We start from the raw sequence: 18,838 nt of genomic DNA on the forward strand, positions 1-18,838 counted from the left end.
TGCGGATGGGCAGAATGGCCTTCTTCTGCTCTGTAGGGATTCTGTGATTCAGTAATTCCATGGGGGAGAGAATTGCAAAGATTCGCCACCCTCTGAGTGAAGATATTCCTCCACATCTTAGTCCTCAATGGCCTCTTATTCTGAGACCTTTGACTCTGTGTTCTGGCTTTCCCAGCTGTGGGAAATGACCCTTCGGAAAAATGTGTGTTTCCGTGAGATCACCTCTCATTCTGCTCTGGGCTACATCCAAACAGAGAAAGGTGTTAATTGATTGGTAAACCAGGAAGTGAGGAGTCAAAATTGGGATGAGGGTGGCAGGGATGGTGGGAGGTTCCAGAAAGTGAAAGAGGGTGAGGCAAACACACAAATACAGAATGAAGCTTCAGATAAAGGAGTGAGGTGATGGGCTTGGGCAGAGGAATCAAAGGGAAGAGTAGTGTGAAGAATAAACACATTTAGATAAGGTGCCTCCACTATCTGTGTTCAGAGTGCGGCGAATAAAATGTAGGAATTAGGGGCAATTGTACCTGATGCAGATTGGGATTTAACATGAATAAAATCATCTAGGAGCAGATATCAATAAATAACACAGTTCAGAGGATAAAATAAGTAATGTGTGAGGAGTCTCAGTACAAAGGGGCGAAAGTTTTAGCACAGATTTAAGGTGCAGGGAAGCAAGTACAGAGGAGATGTTGGGGTGAGTTTTTCACTCAGAGGGTGGTGAGTGAATGGAATCGGCTGCTGTCGGTGGTGGTGGAGGCGAACTCGCTGGGGTCTTTTAAAAGACTTCTGGATGAGTATATGGGATTTAATGGGATTGGGAGTTATAGATAGGTCTATGGCTTAGTAGGTATAGAAGTGATCGGTGCAACTAGTGGGCCGAGGGGCCTGTTTGTGCTGTAGTGTTCTATGCTCTATGTTCTAAAAAGGAGTGAATGTATTAATGGAGAAGGAGGGTCATGGAATCCTACAGAGCAAAAGGAGGCCATTCGGCCCATCGAGTCTGCACCGATAGTCCCACCCAAGCGCTATCCCCACAACACCGGGCATTTACCCTTGCTAGTCTCCCTGACTCTAAGGGGCAATTTTAGCATGGCCAATCCACCTAACCTGCACATCTTTACACAGTGAGAGGAAACTGGAGCACCCGGAGGAAACCCACCCAGACACGGGGAGAATGTGCAAACTCCACACAGACAGTGACCCAAGGGTGGAATTGAACCCAGGTCCCTTGGAGCTGAGGCAGCAGCGCTAACCACGAGAAGGGAAAGTATGAATGGAGAAGGGGGGACTGTATTAAGGAGAGAGATTCAGGCAGGGTCAATATGGTTCACAACCCTTCATAAACCTGAGCTCACCCAACCTCATTCCAAGTTGTGTTCACCCACCTGGCCCAGAGTGACTCCCAATCTGTCAATGCCTCAGTTATGAAGATCACATCCTTGTTTTCAAATTCTACCTCGGACCCTCCCTACCTCTGTAACCTCCTCCAGCCCTCCAAACATAGAATCATTGAATCCTACAGAAGGAGGCCATTCAGCCCATCGAGTCTGCACCGAACACTATCCCACCCAGGCCCTATCCCCTTAACCCCGTGTGCTTACTCTAGCTGGTCCCCCTCTGTGATCTTTGCCCTTCTCTAATTCTGGCCACTGACACATCCTCAATCTTCAATCGCTGTACCACTGGCAGTCGTGTCTAGACCCTAAGCTCCGGGATTCCCTCCGGAACCCTCTCCATCTCCCCCCACCTTCCTCTCTCTCTCTCCCTTCCTGACGCTCTGTAAAACCAACCCCTTTGAGAAAGTGTTTGGGCTTTTAATACCTCCTCGCGGCACTATGGTTCGCACTGAACAAAGAACAAAGGAAATTATAGCACAGGGACAGGCCCTTCGGCCCTCCAAGCCTGCACCGACCATGCTGCCCAACTTAACTAAAACTCCCTACCCCCTACTGCTGTCTCACGGCACCAGGGACCAGAGTTCAATTCCGAACTAGGGTCACTGTCTGTGTGGAGTCTGCACATTCTCCCCATGTCTGCGTGGGTTTTCTCCGGGTGCTCCGGTTTCCTCCCACGTTCTGAAAGACGTGCTGGTTAATCCATTGAACCGAACAGGCGCCAGAGTGTGGCGACTAGGGGAATTTCACAGTAGCTTCATTGCAGTGTTAATGTAAGCTGTACTAGTGACTAATAAACTTTACTTTTGTACTTTTTCCTACTTGATAAAGCTTTGGTGTGGCACCCTGGGATATTTTACGAAACCAAGGTGCTATAATAAATAAAAAGTGGTGTTGTTAAGGTAAAATCGGCAACAGCAATGGAAGGGATGGGTCAGCAGGCTTTGTTAGCATGACAGCCAATGATGTCTGTATGAAGGTGGAAGTCAGTTGGAACAGTTTATAACAACAAAGAAGCTCATTGTTAGCAGTTAGGAAGGCAAATGCAGTGTTAACATTCATGTCAAGAGGGCTAGAATACAAGAGCAGGGATGGACTTCTGAGGCTGTGTAAGGCTCTGATCAGACCCCATTTGGAATATTGTGAGCAGTTTTGGGCCCCGTATCTAAGGAAGGATGTGCCGGCCTTGGAAAGGGTCCAGAGGAAGTTCACAAGAATGATTCCTGGAATGAAGAGCTTGTCGTGTGAGGAATGGTTGAGAACTCTGGGTCTGTACTCCTTAGAGTTTAGAAGGATGGGGGGGATCTTATTGAAACTCCCAGATACTGCGAGGCTGGGATAGAGTGGACACGGAGAGGATGTTTCTACCAGTAGGAAAACCTAGAACTAGAAGGCACAACCTCAGGCTAAAGGGACATTCCTTTAAAACAGCGATGAGGAGGAATTTCTTCAGCCAGAGAGTGGGGAATCTGTGGAACTCTCTGCTGCAGAAGGCTGTGGAGGCCACATCATTGAGTGTCTTTAAGACAGACATAGATAGGTTCTTGATTAATAAGGGGATGGGGCGTTATGAAAGTATTAGATCCTGAAGGGATTTGACAGGATAGATACTCGAAGGATAATTCCTCTTGTAGGGCACATGGTACAAAAACAAGAGGTCTCCCTTTAAAGAAAGAGGTGGGGTGGGGTATGGAAGAGGAGGGAGGTGCTGGAGGGATGAATATGGGAATACGAGAATGGGGGGATGGGATATGGGAGTTAGGGGACTGTGGGATAAGGGCTAGGGGGGAGTTTGGATGTGGTATTTGGGAGTGAGAGAGGAGTGAGATATGGGAAGGCAGGAAGTGAGAAATGGGAATAGGGGCTGGGATATGGGAGTGAGTGGAGAGTGGGATATGGGAATCATGGGGAAGTGAGATATGGGAATGGGAAAATGAAATATGGGAATGGGGAGTGGATATGGGAGCGAAGGGGGAGTGAAATATGGGAGTGAGGGGGGAGGGGGATATGGGAATCGGGGGAGTGAGATATGGGAATGGAGAGTGGGATACGGGAGTGAGGGGGGAGTGGGATATGGGAATGGGGTTAGGGTAGTGGGTACAGGAATGAGGGGGGAATGAGATATTGGACTGAGTGTGATACAAGAAAGGGGGAGTGGGATATGGGAACGGGTGGTGGGATGTGGGAACGGAGGGTGGGATATGGGAGCGGGGATGCAAGAATATACAGAAGTGGGAGGGGGAGTGGGTACAGGAGCGAGGAGAGTGTGGGATGTGGGATGTGGGGGGGGGGGGCAGTTGCTGGGGTGGGGGTAATGGCTGCTTCTGCAAAGATAAAACAAAGTCTCCAAAACGGGAAGAGGTGAAAGATTCTATCTGTGGGGGAGGGGTGTGTGTGGGTGGGGGGGAAGGAGAAGGTGCTGAATGTTGGCCCTTGTGAGTTTTTGCTGTCTGTAAAACACCCCATTGATCCCTAACCCCCCCACCCCACCCGGAGCATCCCCCCCACCGGTGGGGGGGGGGGACTCATGCTCACAGTGAGGACTTTAATAACATGAATACAGCCTCCTCCTTCCTGCCGACAGCGCTGAGGGTTTCAGCTGGGAGAGAGCAGGCTGCCATGTGTTAGATATCCCAGGGCTGCTAATGTGAGGAGGGGGGGGGGGGTGGAGGGGGTGGTGGGGGGAGGAGAAGGTACAGCAGGGGGAAGGACTTGGGGGAGATTTTAGGAGGTTTCGGGAATCACGTGCCTTCTCCTGTTTCTCTGCCAGGTTTTTTTTTCCCTCTCTCTCCTTGCCTTGTCTTTGTTTGAGAGGCAGAGAGAGAGATTGTGCATCTTACAAGTTGTTGCTGCAAGCCCGGGGGGGGGAGTCCCAGTCGATTGGTGAGTATTTGTATCTGTTCCCGGGGACAGTGACTTTCCCAGGTCAGGGAGGAACCCTGTAGCCCCCCCCCCACCCCACCCCACCCAGTGCTGGGGGTCCTGTCCCCTCACAGTGCTGGGGGTCCTGTCCTCTCCAATGCTGGGGATCGTGTGCCCACCCCCCAGTGCTGGGGGTCCTGTCTCTCCCCCCTTCCCCCAGTGCTGGGGGTCCTGTCTCTCCCCCCTTCCCCCAGTGCTGGGGGTCCTGTCTCTCCCCCCCAGTGCTGGGGGTCGTGTCTCTCCCCCCCAGTGCTGGATCCTGTTCTCCCCCCCAGTGCTGGGGGTCCTGTCTCTCCCCCCTTCCCCCAGTGCTGGATCCTGTTCCCCCCCCCCCCCCCCCAGTGCTGGGGGTCCTGTCTTCCCCAGTGTTGAGGGGGGGGGAATCCTCTCCCCCCCTCCCCTTCCTCCAGCACTGGGAACCCTGTCTTCCCCCAGTGCTGGGGATCTTGTCCCCCTCTCCCCCCAGTGCTGAGACCCTCTCTCTCAACCCCCCTCCCCCTCACCTCCCAGTGCTGGGGGTCCTGTGCCACCCCCCACCCAGTGCTGGGAGTCTTGTCCCCCTCTCTCCCCCCCCCCCCCCCCCCAGTGCTGGAACCCCGTTCCTCCCCCCCCCCTCAGTGCTGAGACCCTGTCTCTCCCCCCAACCACACCCCCAGTGCTGGGGGTCTCTGCCCCTCCCACAGTTTTTGCCTCTGGGTCATTTCCAGCTCCGGCGATTTCAGGTCAATTTCACAACAAACTTTCAGCAAAGTTTTACAAACTTTCTCTGCATTTTTCCCACCTAGTCCCTCTCTCCCTCTCGTTAACTCGGAGTTTGTGGACCTTGTCAACACCTTCAGTCACCCTTTGAGGGTAAACACTCTGCCCGGGTGTATGTGGGAGAGGTTTGGATCAGTCGGCGGTGCCTTTGGAAAGGTGGCGCGAAGATCGGGACTGAGAGAGGGAGAGTGTGGGAGGGGGAGAGAGAGAAAGCCAGCTGGAGAGAGTGTGGGACAGGAGGAGGGAGAGGGCTCTGTCCACTCTTATATATTAAAACAAAAACACCTTTTTTGTCTTTGGGAGAAACCTTGTGTGAAAAGTGAGGGGTTTGGGTTAATTGTACCCCCTCCTCTCCCTCTCTCCTCCTCCTTTCCTCACTCTATCCTTTGTTCCCGGTTATTTGATCTCTGGCACTGCCTCAGATTTACACAGTGTGGGATGGTTGTGCTGTTTGCTGCACAGGTACTGGGGGGTGTGTGTGTGTGGGGAGGGGGGCACACACAACTCTCTTGCTCAAGGAGATCCGATTTCAATTTTTTGCCCACCTCCATCCATCCAGTAACCCCCACCCTCCTCCCCCAGACCCTGATGTGGGGTGGGGTTGGGGGGTGGGGGGGCAGCACGGTGACACAGAGATTGGCACTGGTACCTCACAACGCCAGGGACTTGTGTTTCATTCCCGGCTTCGGGTCACTGTCTGTGTGGAGTTTGCACGTTCTCCCCATGTCTGCGTGGGTTTCCTCCGGGTGCTTCGGTTTCCTCCCACAGTCCGAAAGACGTGCTGGTTAAGGTGCATTGGCCATGCTAAATTCTCCCTCAGTGTATCCGAACAGGCGCCAGAGTTTGGGGACTAGGGGATTTTCGCAGTAACTTCATTGCAGTGTTAATGTAAGCCTATTTGTGACACTAATAAATAAACTTTAAAAACTTTATATATAATTGATCTTCCTGATTGGGCCTGGGAATCAAGTATTGAATGCTTGCCTGTGGGAGGCATCACAACAGAGACCCTCCCTCCACCTCCTGCCATCCCTGACCCTGAGAACAGAGCCCCCCATTCTCCCTTTGCACCCCCCATCCCTGAGAACAGAGCCCCTAGTCTCCCCCACTCCTGTCATCCCTGACCCTGAGAACAGAGCCCCCCATTCTCCCTCCGCACCCCCCATCCCTGAGAACAAAGCCCCTGTTCATCCTCCCAGACCCTGACAGAGCCCCTAATCTCCCCCACCCCCACCATCCCTGACCCTGAGAACAGAGCCCCTGTTCTCCCTCTACCGCTGCGCAGCCCCACCCTCCCGGACCCTGAGGACAGAGCCCCTAGTCTCCCTCTGCTCCCCACTCCATTATTACAGACCATTATTCTGCCTTCGCACCCCCTCCATCCCTGACCTTGATAGTATAACACCCACCCCCCACCCCCCCCAAATCTCAACATCACCTGGGACCCATACCTGAGCAGGAGTCGCTGTGTAGAGTGGGGGGGGGGTGGGGTGTGAGTGGTTGCAGGAGCCCCAGAAACACCGGTTCTTCCATGTTCAGCTGTTGGTGATCCTAACCCTGCCTGCAACGCTGCTTCACTCCAGATTGTAGTAACTGGCTGCTTGACAATGTTACCCCTCCACCTCTGCCCCTCGCCTTCAACCTGTCCCCCTCTGATTATTGACCCTCTGCCAGTGGAAGCTCGTTCCTCTTGTTGACTCTTCCCAAAACCAATCCTAAAGTCCACCATCAGTATTGGATCCCCTCTCCCATTGCTCTGCTCGAAGGTGAACTATCCCTGACTTCCCCACTCATTAATTAACTGAATTCATTCATCCCTGGGCCCATTCTGGTACATCCCACCACCCACACCCCACCAACACCCCCTCATTCTGGTACATCTCCCCCACCCCCCCCCACCTCATCCTAGTACATTCCCTCCACCCCCTCATTCTGGTACACCAGGGTGGCACGGTGGCACAGTGGTTAGCGCTGCTGCCTCACAGCACCAGGGACTCGGGTTCAATTCCAGCCTCAGGTCCCTCTCTGCATGGAGTTTACACATTCTCCCCGTGTCTGTGTGGGTTTCCTCCGGGTGCTTCGGTTTCCTCCCACAGTCCAAAGATGTGTGGGTTAGGTGGTTTGGCCATGCTAAATTGCCCCTTAGTGTCAGGGGACTAGCTAAGGTAAATGCATGGAGTTATAGGAATAGGGCTTGGGTGGGATTATGGTCTGTGTAGACTTGATGGGCTGAATGGCCTCCTTCTACACTAGAGATTCTGTGATCACACCCCCACCCCCCTCCCTCATTCTGGTCCATCTCCTCTGCACTCTCTCCAAATCTGTTCTCTTCTTCTAGAATTGGAGGTTTTTGATTTGATTTATTATTGTCACATGTAACAATATACAGTGAAAAGTATTGTTTCTTGCGCGCTATACAGACAAAGCATACTATTCATAGGGAGGGAAAGGAGAGAGTGCAGAATGTAGTGTTGGCTAGGGTGTAGAGAAAGATCAACTTAATGCGAGATAGGTCCATTCAAAAGTGTCAAGGTCTCAAGTCTCCCAGATTTGGATACCCGAGGAAGGGGTTTCTTTGCTGGGGTGGCAGTGACTCTCCGTGTGACTAGAAATCCATGTTCTGGCTGAGATCTGAATTTGAGTCTCCATTTACCCCCTCAGCTGTAGGTAAAAGCCCCCAGGACACTGCAGTAGGAGCTGAGGAGATCTCTCTGGTGTCTTAGGCAATATTTATCACTTAATTGACGCAATTAAAAGCAGTTTTGTTTGTCTAATTAAATTCAACAATTTGAAGCATGTGCTACCTCCAGACTTGACTCTTCCAATTCTACCTTCCTGTACTCTTGTTCCTTGCTCACACTGGTACGTCTCCTCCTCATTCCCCCGTGCTGACCTGCTGACCTGCTTAGGCTCTCTGTCTGACACTATGGCCAATGTAATATTCTCAAACTCTGCATTCAGATTCTTGTCACCTCCCACCTCCCCAAGTCTCTGTAACCTCCTCCAGCCCTACCACCTTGTGAGATCTCTGCACTCCTCCAGTGCTGGCCTCTCGATCATTTCTCACTGTACTTGCCCCTCCACATGGTGCGGGAGGCAGTGTTGTAGCGGTAATATCATCCGACCCGTAATCCACTGGCCAGAGCTGATGGTCTGGGGAAACGGGTTCAAATCCTGCCCATGGAAGCTAGTGGAATTTAAATTCATCTAATACATTCTGGAATCGAAAGCAAGCCACAGGCGCTGTAAAAACCCACCGGCTTCACTAATTTATTAATCAGTGGCACAGTGGTTAGCAGTGTTGCCTCACAGCGCCAAGTTCGGTTCCCGCCTTGGGTGACTGTGTGGAGTTCGCATGCTCTCCCCGTGTCTGCGTGGGTTTCCTCCAGGTGCCCCGGGTTCCTCCCACAGTCCAAAGATGTGCGGGTTAGTTTGATTGGCCATGCTTAAATTGACCTTTAGTGTCAGGGGGACTAGCAGGATAAATATGTGGGGTTATGGGGATAGAGCCTGTGTGGGATGATTGTTGGCGCAGGTTTGATGGGCTGAATGGCCCCCCTCCTGCATTGTAGGGATTGAGGCAGAGAGTGGGGGTCAATGGGTGCTATTCGGATTGGCGGTTGGTGACTAGTGGGGTGCCCCAGGGGTCGGTGCTGGGGCCTCAGCTATTTACCATTTATATAGATGATCTGGAGGAGGGAACCGAGTGTAGGGTGTCGAAATTTGCTGATGACACCAAGATTGGGGGAAAGGCAAATTGTGCGGAGGGTGTGGAGAGTCTGCAGAAGGATCTAGATAGGCTGGGCGAATGGGCCAGGAAATGGCAAATGGAATTTAATGTTGGCAAGTGTGAGGTGGTCCACTTTGGTAGGAAGAATGGTAGGAAGGACTATTACTTACGTGGCGAAAAACTGCAGCAGGCGACGGTGCAGAGGGACCTCGGGGTCCTTGTGCATGAGTCGCAAAAACCCAGCCTGCAGGTGCAGCAGGTGGTCAGGAAGGCGAATGGGATGCTGGCCTTCATAGCGAGGGGGATTGAATATAAAAGTAGGGAGGTCTTGCTGCAGCTGTATAGGGCATTGGTGAGGCCGCAGCTGGAGTACTGTGTGCAGTTTTGGGCGCCGCACCTGCGCAAGGATATTTTGGCCTTGGAGGGAGTGCAGAGGAGGTTTACTAGGCTGATACCGGAGTTGAGGGGGTTGAGCTATGAGGAGAGGCTGAATAAACTAGGCTTGTACTCGTTAGAGTTTAGAAGAATGAGGGGAGATCTCATTGAGACGTATAAGATGATGAATGGGATGGATAGGATAGAGGTGGAGAGACTCTTCCCGCTCAAAAAAGACAGTAGGACTAGGGGGCACAGCCTCAAGATAAAGGGGGGGCGGTTCAGAACGGAGTTGAGGAGGAACTTCTTCACTCAAAGGGTGGTGAATCTCTGGAATTCTCTGCCCGTTGAAGTGGTGGAGGCTGCCTCGCTAAATATTTTTAAGAAGCGGGTTGATGGGTTTTTGATAAGAGAAGGGATTAAGGGTTATGGGGAGAGGGCGGGAAAGTGGAACTGAGCCACGACAGATCAGCCATGATCTTATTGAATGGCGGGGCAGGCTCGAAGGGCCAGATGGCCTACTTCTGCTCCTATTTCTTATGTTCTTATGTTCTTATTCTATTCTATAAGTCTATTACTGGGGGAAATCTTCTAGCCTTACCTGATCTGGTCTACATGTGACTCCAGACCCACACTATGTGGTTGGCTCTTAATTATAATCATAAAATTCCTATCGTGCAGAAGGAGGCCACTCGGCCCATCGAGTCTGCACCGACCACAATCCCACTCAGGCCCTACCCCCATAACCCCTTGCATTTACCCTAACTAGTCTTCCTGACACTAAGGGGCAATTTAGCACGGCCAATCCACCTAACCTGCACTGTGGGAGGAAACCGGAGCACCCGGAGGAAATCCCACGCAGACACGGGGAGAATGTGTAAACTCCACACAGTGACCCAAGCTGGGAATCGAACCCAGGACTCTGGCGCAGTGAGGCAGCAGTGCTAACCACTGTGCTGCCATAGTAACTACTCAGTTCAAGGGCGCTTAGGATCGGGCGGCAAATGCTGGCTTTACCAGCGATGTTCACATTCTGTAAATCTGTCCCTGGGCCCGAGGTTCTGATACTCCCCCTCTCCTCACTCGAAGAGGTTCCGTCTTTGAGCAAACTTCCCACCTTTCCCGATGAGGGTCAGTTTGACGTCACCTTGGAAACATTTTATGATAAAACTGAGAGATAAACGGAAGTTGTTGCCGAGATTCTGGGATCATCACCTAAAGAGATCAGACTGGAACGTTCCTGATCGTGCAAACCCCTTTTAATGATCTGCTCTCCCTCGTAGAATCCCTCCAGTGCAGCAGGAGGCCATTTGGCCCATCGAGTCTGCACCGACCACAATCCCACCCAGGCCCTATCCCCGTAACCCCACACATTTACGCAGGCTAATTCCCCTGGCACTAAGGTCAATTTAGCACAGCCAATCAACCTAACCCGCACATCTTTGGACTGTGGGAGGAAACCGGAGCACCCGGAGGAAACCCACGCAGACACGGGGTGAATGTGCAAACTCCACACAGACAGTGACCCGAGGCTGGAATTGAACCCGGTTCCCTGGCGCTGTGAGGCAGCAGTGCTAACCCACTGTGCCACCGTGCCGCTCCTCTCCTGGGAGACTCCCCCCCCACCAGGCTCTGGGCAAGTAGATACCAAGCAATTCATGATTTTACAGGGCAGACTAAATGGACCAATATTTCAATTTGGCTCTGTTACATCCTGAGGTCAAATAGGATAGAGGATCAGGGGCATCTTGGAATACAGATGCCCCAGTTGCTAATGGTGATTAATGTTAATGACAATGAGTGGGGGAACCAAGCCCCGCTCTTCATTTCCACAGCGATAGAATCAAAAAGCTCATAGCGAGGGGGATTGAATATAAAAGTAAGGAGGTCTTGCTGCGGCTGTATAGGGCATTGGTGAGGCCGCAGCTGGAGTACTGTGTGCAGTTTTGGGCGCCGTACTTGCGCAAGGATATTTTGGCCTTGGAGGGAGTGCAGAGGAGGTTTACTAGGCTGATGCCGGAGTTGAGGGGGTTGAGCTATGAGGAGAGGCTGAATAAACTAGGCTTGTACTCGTTAGAGTTTAGAAGAATGAGGGGAGATCTCATTGAGACGTATAAGATGATGAATGGGATGGATAGGATAGAGGTGGAGAGACTCTTCCCGCTCAAAAAAGACAGTAGGACTAGGGGGCACAGCCTCAAGATAAAGGGGAGGCGGTTTAGAACGGAGTTGAGGAGGAACTTCTTCACTCAAAGGGTGGTGAATCTCTGGAATTCTCTGCCCGTTGAAGTGGTGGAGGCTGCCTCGCTAAATATTTTTAAGACGCGGGTTGATGGGTTTTTGATAAGAGAGGGGATTAAGGGTTATGGGGAGAGGGCGGGAATGTGGAACTGAGCCATGACAGATCAGCCATGATCATATTGAATGGCGGGGCAGGCTCGAAGGGCTAGATGGCCTACTCCTGCTCTTATTTCTTATGTTCTTATGTTCTCAGCTTTCGAACCCTGGTTAGACCATGTTTGGAGTCACCGTGCACAGTACTGCTCTCCATATTATACAAAGGCTGCTGTTACAATGTGCGAGTTAGGTGGATTGGCCATGCGCAAATTGGCCTTTAGTGTCAGTGGGATTAGCAGGGTAAATACGTGGGGTTTCCACTAGCGGGAGAGACTAGAACCAGAGGGCACAACCTCAGGCTGAAGGGACACTCCTTTAAGACAGAGATGAGGAGGAACTTCTTCAGCCAGAGAGTGGTGAGTCTGTGGACCTCTTTGCCACAGAAGGCTGTAGAGGCCAGGTCATTGAATGTCTTTAAGACAGAGATGGATGGGTTCCTGATTAATAAGGGGATCAGGGGTTATGGGGAAAAGGCAGGAGAATGGGGATGAGAAAAATATCAGCCATGATTGAATGGCGGAGCAGACTCGATGGGCCAAATGGCCTAATTCTGCTCCTATATCCTATGATCTTATGGTTACAGGGATATAAGGGCCAGGATGGGATTGTTGTCGGTACAGGCCCGATGGGCTAAGTGGCCTCTTTCTGTGGAGAGGGGATTTTATGATTAACAGCCCAAGGATTACAGATTTAAGATAATTGGCCAAAGAAGCAAAGGAAACCCTTTGCCAATCCCCCATACAATAGCGAGTAGTTATTATCCGCTATGGGGAGGTGTGAGGTGGGGTGGGGGAGGCAGTGGTGGGATATACAAGAATGATATACGTGAACGGAACCTAGAACTGAGAGGCTGTATCTATCCAGAAAGATTGAATAGTCTGATTGTCTTTTCTCTTGGAAAGAGAAGGTTAAGGTTGACTGATGGAGAGCTTGCAGTCGGACAGATGCGGAGAAGGTGTTTCTATTTGCTGTTGAGACCAGGTAAAGGGGCTGTAAACATCAGATCCAATTTATTGCACCATTCTTAAATGGCACAGAAACTGACCATTCGGCCCAACAGGTTATTACTATCCCTCATCTCACCCCATCAGCATACCCCTCTATTCCTTTCTCCCTCGTGGTTACCTGACTTTGCGTTAGTTTCCTCTATGCTATCCACTTCCACCACTCCCTGTGATAGCGAGTTCCAATCTCTGGGTAAAGAAGTTTCTCCTCCGTTTCTTGCCAGATTTGTTAATGATACGTTACGTTTGTAGCTCCCGCCTTGGTCTCCCAGATGAGCAGGAACGTCTCCATGTCTCCCCTGCCGAACTCCTTCACAATTTTAAAGAGCTTTATCACATCACCCCTCATCCTTCTCTCTTTTAGGGAGAGAAATTCCAGCCTGTCTCCTTCGCTAATCGCAAATTTGTTTTTTTTTGCAAAGATATCCTTTAACTAGTAGATATTTGAAAGAACATTCCAGACATTTCCAAATGGCCATTGCACAGTGCAATTCTATTCCTGTTCTCTGCATTGTAGAGTTTAGTAAAATTTAGTAAAGTTTTTATTTATTTGGCACAAGTACGGCTTATATTAACACTGCAATGAAGTTACTGTGAAATTTCCGGCACCTGTTCGGGTCAATGCGCTTAACCAGCACATCTTTCAGACTGTGGGAGGAAACCGGAGCACCCAGAGGAAGCCCACGCAGACACGGGGAGAATGTGCAAACTCCACGCAGGCGCTGGCCCAGGCCGGGAATGAAACCCGAGTCCCTGGCGCTGTGAGGCAGCAGTGCTAACCACCGTGCCACCCCTGTCTGTCTAATATGCAAGAAACAATACTTTCCCCTGTATCCCAATACATGTGACAATAATAAATCAAATCAAAACATCTGTGGCCTTGGAAGCAGAGAGGGGAGTGAAATTAATGCCATGTGTGAGTACCCTCCAGTTAGACAAGAATAAATGGTGTTCCTTCATGTCCTGGGGCCTCTTTGAATGCAGTGTGTTTTGTGTGGGGTTTATGGGCTAGCGGTACCATGATGGAGCAGTGTTACAACGGGGTGCTAGTTCTACTTGCAAATTGGCCTTTGGATTATTGGAGGGTGGGGAGGGGGCTCGGAATTTGACACTTCACAAAGCAGTTTAACTGCCTTGTACCATCTGTGAATTAATCCCCTCCACGTCGTATCCCTGTTGTTTTAAACGGCGGGTATTGTCTCTGAACCTTTGTGTGATACCGCAGCCCCCGCCCTCCCTCCCTCCCTCCCTCCCTCCCTCTGATTCACTCAACTGTACCGAGCGTCACTGCCCTTTAGAACCCTTAACGTTCTCTTTCCTGTCATTAACTTGAGGCTGAATAATAAAAAGGGAACTCTATAGGGGGGTGGGGGGGGGGGGGGGTGGATGGTGGTGTGGATGCTGGCAACTGTCCTCAGTATTGAACTGGCTTGGGAATCTATTAGCGATGCTACAGGCTGGAAGTGTAGGGCCATTTGGCCCTTTTTGTTCTACACCGCCACCTTGGAAAAAAAGACTACGCATTTAGCCCCACTTGCCTGCTCTCTTCCCATAGCCCTGCCAATATTTTTTCCTGTTCAAGCATTTATCCAATTCCCTTTTGAAAGTTATTGTTGAATCTGATTCCACCGCCCTTTCCTCCCTGCCAGAATATTGTGGATCATAACAACTCGCCGTTGTCTGGCGTGTCTCCAGATGTTATCACTGGCCCTTTGGCCAACTATCCTACATCTGTATTCCCTGCTTGTCTGTCCAGTTGCCAATGGAAACAGTTTCTCCAGGTCTCAGATTCCAGCATCCGCAGTGTTTTGCTTTTATCTCCAGTGGCTGTTGTGAGTGAGCTAGCTGTGCCTCAGTCCGTCGCGCGCTTGTCTCTGACTCAGAAAGTTATGGATTCAGGTCCCGCTGTAGAGACTTCAGTGTGACAAATCCAGGCTGACACTCCCAGAGCACTGCGGAGGGAGTGCTGCACTGTCAAAGATGCTGTCTGTCAGAGGATTTGGTTTATTATTGTCACGTATATTAGCATACAGTAAAAAGTATTGTTTCTTGCGCGCTATACAAAGCATACCGTTCACAGAGCAGGAAATGGAAGGGAGCAGAATGTAGTGTTACAGTCATAGCAAGGGTGTAAAGAAAGATCAACTCAATGCAAAGTAAGTCCATTCAAAAGTCTGACAGCAGCAGGGAAGAAGCTGTTCTTGTGTCGGTTGGTACGTGATCTCAGACTTTTATATCTTTTTCCTGACGGAAGAAGGTGGAAGAGAGAATGTCCGGGGTGCGTGAGATCCTTAATTATGCTGGTTGCTTTTCCAAGGCAGTGGGAAGTGTAGACAATGGATGGGAGGCTGGTTTGCGTGATGGATCGGGCTTCATTCGCGACCCTTTGTAGTTCCTTGCGGTCTTGGTCAGAGCAGGAACCCACACCAAGCTGTGATACAACCAGGAAGAGTGCTTTCTATGGTGCACGTTGGTGAGAGTCGTAGCGGACATACCAAATTTCCTTAATCGAGTAAACCTTAAAGCAAGGTTCTTTGGATAGCCGGGTGTGTCGGATCCAGTGACACTGAGAATAGGGGATGTATTTTCCCCAATCCCTTGGGACCAGTGTCTGTGCCTCAAACTGTGACAGTGGTCATTGTCACGTTGTAGGAGCTTGCTGCCGTGTTTCCTACAGTGCAGTAGAGATGATTGGGGATGTGGATCTAGTGGGGCTGCGTGCGTGTCTATTGTATCAGCCCCCCCTGCTCCAGTTGCTGTGCTCCCGTAACCTGACACTGGAGTAACTGTACCCGATCTACAAACTCATTGGCCAACCTTCTTTTTGATACGCGTGAGGAAGTTCCAGGGCTGCTGATGGATTGTTTTTCAGGAATCTCCTTCAGACCGCAAGAGCCTTATTCACAGCGCTGGCTCCTCCTCGTCCCTGGGGTGAATGGGTCTCTCGTTACCTTCCCATCAGTGTACACAGGCTCTGCTGCCAAGCTCAGAGTTTTGTGAGTGTTCTGAGCTTAGTGTTTGCCTGGGCTCTTACCAGGTCTCAGACTTCGGACTGTTCCCGTGGATTATCGTTGAGTCGTGTTTTCACCTCTTGAGTTAGGAGACCGTGGGGTTTGAAAATGTGAGCAGGAGTAGGCCGTTTGGCCCCTCGGACCTGCTCCACCATTCCGTGAGATCACGGCTGATCCAACTCGAGGCCATTTTTCTGCCCGATCCCCAAAAGCCTTTGATGCCTTTTAATGTCCAGAAATGTATCCCAAGAGTGAGGCATGTGATCTAGGCTGGGTCTCCCAGTGTGGGGCAGTGAGGGGAGTGCTGCACTGTCAGAGGTGCCAAAACGGTGTGAAGGTGAGGTCTCTGCCTTCCCGGGTGGAAGTAAGGCAGTTCCCTGTATCCCTCCCCCCGACCTTCCCAATGTCCTGGGGGCCAACACTTGTCCCTCAACCAGCATCACCAATTGCAAACAGATACCTCAGTCATTAGCAACGCTGTTTGTGGGATCTTGCCATGCAGAGCTGGGGCTTTTGCTGTTTCCTACATTACAACACTGACTGCACTTCGGAAGCTCTTAATTAGCTGTAAATTGCATTGGAAATTCCCCAAGAAATTTGCAGTGTTAATGTCTGTTTGCGCGTTATTTCCTCAACGGGTTTACCATCGAATCTTGTCCACAAAGTCGTAAAGTGATTTCAAAAAAAAGGAGCAGGAGCAGGCCACTCAGCCCATCGAGCCTGTTCCGTCATTCCATAGGATATTGGCTGGTTTGATAGTGGCCTTAGCTCCATGTTCCTATCTGTCCACCAGAATCCTTGCCCTAACCCCAAACACCCTGATAGGGCGGCACGGTGGTACACTGGTTAGCACCGCTGCCTCACAGCATCAGTGACCTGGGTTCGATTCCCGGCATGGGTCACCGTCTGTGTGGAGTTTGCACGTTCTCCCCGTGTCTGCGTGGGTTTCCTCCGGGTGCTCCGGTTTCCTCCCACAGTCTGAAAGACGTGCTGGTCAGGGTGCATTGGCCGTGCTAAATTCTCCCTCAGTGTACCCGAGCAGGTGCTGGAGTGTGGCGACTAGGGGATTTTCACAGTAACTTCATTGCAGTGTTAGTGTAAACTTACTGATGACACGAATGAAATAAACTAGTGTTCTGGGGATCGGGATTCGAATCCTGCTGCAGCAGAATATAAAAGTAGGGAGGTCTTGCTGCGGCTGTATAGGGCATTGGTGAGGCCGCAGCTGGAGTACTGCGTGCAGTTTTGGTCGCCGTACTTACGCAAGGATATTTTGGCCTTGGAGGGAGTGCAGAGGAGGTTTACTAGGCTGATACCGGAGTTGAGGGGGTTGAGCTATGAGGAGAGGCTGAATAAACTAGGCTTGTACTCGTTAGAGTTTAGAAGAATGAGGGGAGATCTCATTGAGACGTATAAGATGATGAATGGGATGGATAGGATAGAGGTGGAGAGACTCTTCCCGCTCAGAAAGGACAGTAGGACTAGGGGGCACAGCCTCAAGATAAAGGGGAGGCGGTTTAGAACGGAGTTGAGGAGGAACTTCTTCACTCAAAGGGTGGTGAATCTCTGGAATTCTCTGCCCGTTGAAGTGGTGGAGGCTGCCTCGCTAAATATTTTTAAGACGCGGGTTGATGGGTTTTTGATAAGCGAGGGGATTAAGGGTTATGGGGAGAGGGCGGGAAAGTGGAACTGAGCCACGACAGATCAGCCATGATCTTACTGAATGGCGGGGCAGGCTCGAGGGGCTATATGGCCTACTCCTGCTCCTATTTCTTATGTTCTTATGTTCAAAGTCATAAAGTGGTTTTGAAAAAAGGAGCAGGAGCAGGCTACTCAGCCCATCGAGCCTGTTCCGTCATTCCATAAGATATTGGCTGGTTTGATAGTGGCCTTAGCTCCATGTTCCTATCTGTCCACCAGAATCCTTGCCCTAACCCCAAACACCCTGATAGGGCGGCACGGTGGTACACTGGTTAGCACTGCTGCCTCACAGCTTCAGCGACCTGGGTTCGATTCCCGGCGTGGGTCACTGTCTGTGTGGAGTTTGCACGTTCTCCCCATGTCTGCCTGGGTTTCCTCCGGGTGCTCTGGTTTCCTCCCATAGCCTGAAAGGCGTGCTGGTTAGGGTGCATTGTCCGTGCTAAATTCTCCCTCAGTGTAACCCGAACAGGCGCCGGAGTGTGGCGACTAGGGGATTTTCACCGTAACTTCATTGCAGTGTTAATGTAAGCTTACTGATGATACGAATGAAATAAACTAGTGTTCTGGGGATCGGGATTCGAATCCTGCTGCAGCAGATGGTGGAATTTGAATTTGGTTAAAGGCTTGAATTAAAAGTCTAATGATGACCATGTCAATTGTTGGAAAAACCCATCTGGTTCACCAATGTCCTTTAGGGAAGGAAATCTGTCATTCTTACCCAGTCTGGCCTGGATGTGATTCCAGAGCCACAGTGATGTGGTTGACTCCTAGTATCATAGAAACCCTACAGTACAAAAGGAGGCCATTCGGCCCATCGAGCCCACGCCAACATCTCCATCCTATTCCCAATACCTTAGCTAGTCCTCCCACGATTAGCATGGCCAATCAACCAGTCTTTTGGACGGTGGGAGGAAACCGGAGCACCCGGGGGGCACCCACGCAGACACGGGGAGAATGTGCAGACTCAGCACAGACAGTGACCCGAGCTGGGAATCGAACCCGGCTCCCTGGCGACATGAGGCAGCAGTGCTAACCCACTGTGCCACCGTGCCAACGCAGAGATGGGCAATAAAAGCTGGCTGGGCGATACCCACGTCCCATGAACGCATCACAAAAAGAGGCGAGCACAGATTGTTGGCTAAACTGCTTGATGGGTGTCCCCTTAGGGGAGGGAAGCTGTGGCCCTCTCAGATCTCTCTGGCTAATGAAATGAAAGAATTTGATGCCTCCAGGAGTGGGGCTGGGTTCAGCAATCACTGCTTGGCACTGCGACTCAGCTTACAGGTTATGCAGACTTCCAGGCTCCGCTTAACAGGCTCAACCTGCATTCCTGGACTCTTGTGCAGAGTTACTTGGCCTGTTGTATTCCTTGCCCTCTTGACTGCTGAGGGCTGAACGAGGATGGGGGGGGGGGGGGGGGGGGGGGCGAAGAGCAAAGAAAGATGAAAAGGAAATCAAAATACTAACCTGTGGCGCGGAAAACAAATGTTTCTCTGCGTTTTGCAGAGTTTGGATTGCTTGGGGTGGCTTTGCCTCAGCTGA

At 51.1% G+C, this 18,838-nt stretch overlaps 1 protein-coding gene across 1 annotated transcript in view; it reads left to right on the forward strand.

Annotated features, from left to right (window-relative positions):
• The first annotated feature begins 4,259 nt into the window (after positions 1-4,259).
• LOC145350346 (gap junction gamma-1 protein-like) overlaps positions 4,260-18,838 on the forward strand; it is a 41,434-nt gene continuing 26,855 nt past the window's right edge. The window contains exon 1 of the mRNA XM_080199583.1: positions 4,260-4,280. The gene's annotated coding sequence lies outside the window, so the exon portion shown is untranslated. The remainder of the gene's footprint in view (positions 4,281-18,838) is intronic.

This window comes from Carcharhinus amblyrhynchos, chromosome 11 (assembly GCF_965287045.1).
Source record: "Carcharhinus amblyrhynchos chromosome 11, sCarAmb.v2.hapA, whole genome shotgun sequence".
Lineage (NCBI taxonomy): Eukaryota > Metazoa > Chordata > Chondrichthyes > Carcharhiniformes > Carcharhinidae > Carcharhinus > Carcharhinus amblyrhynchos.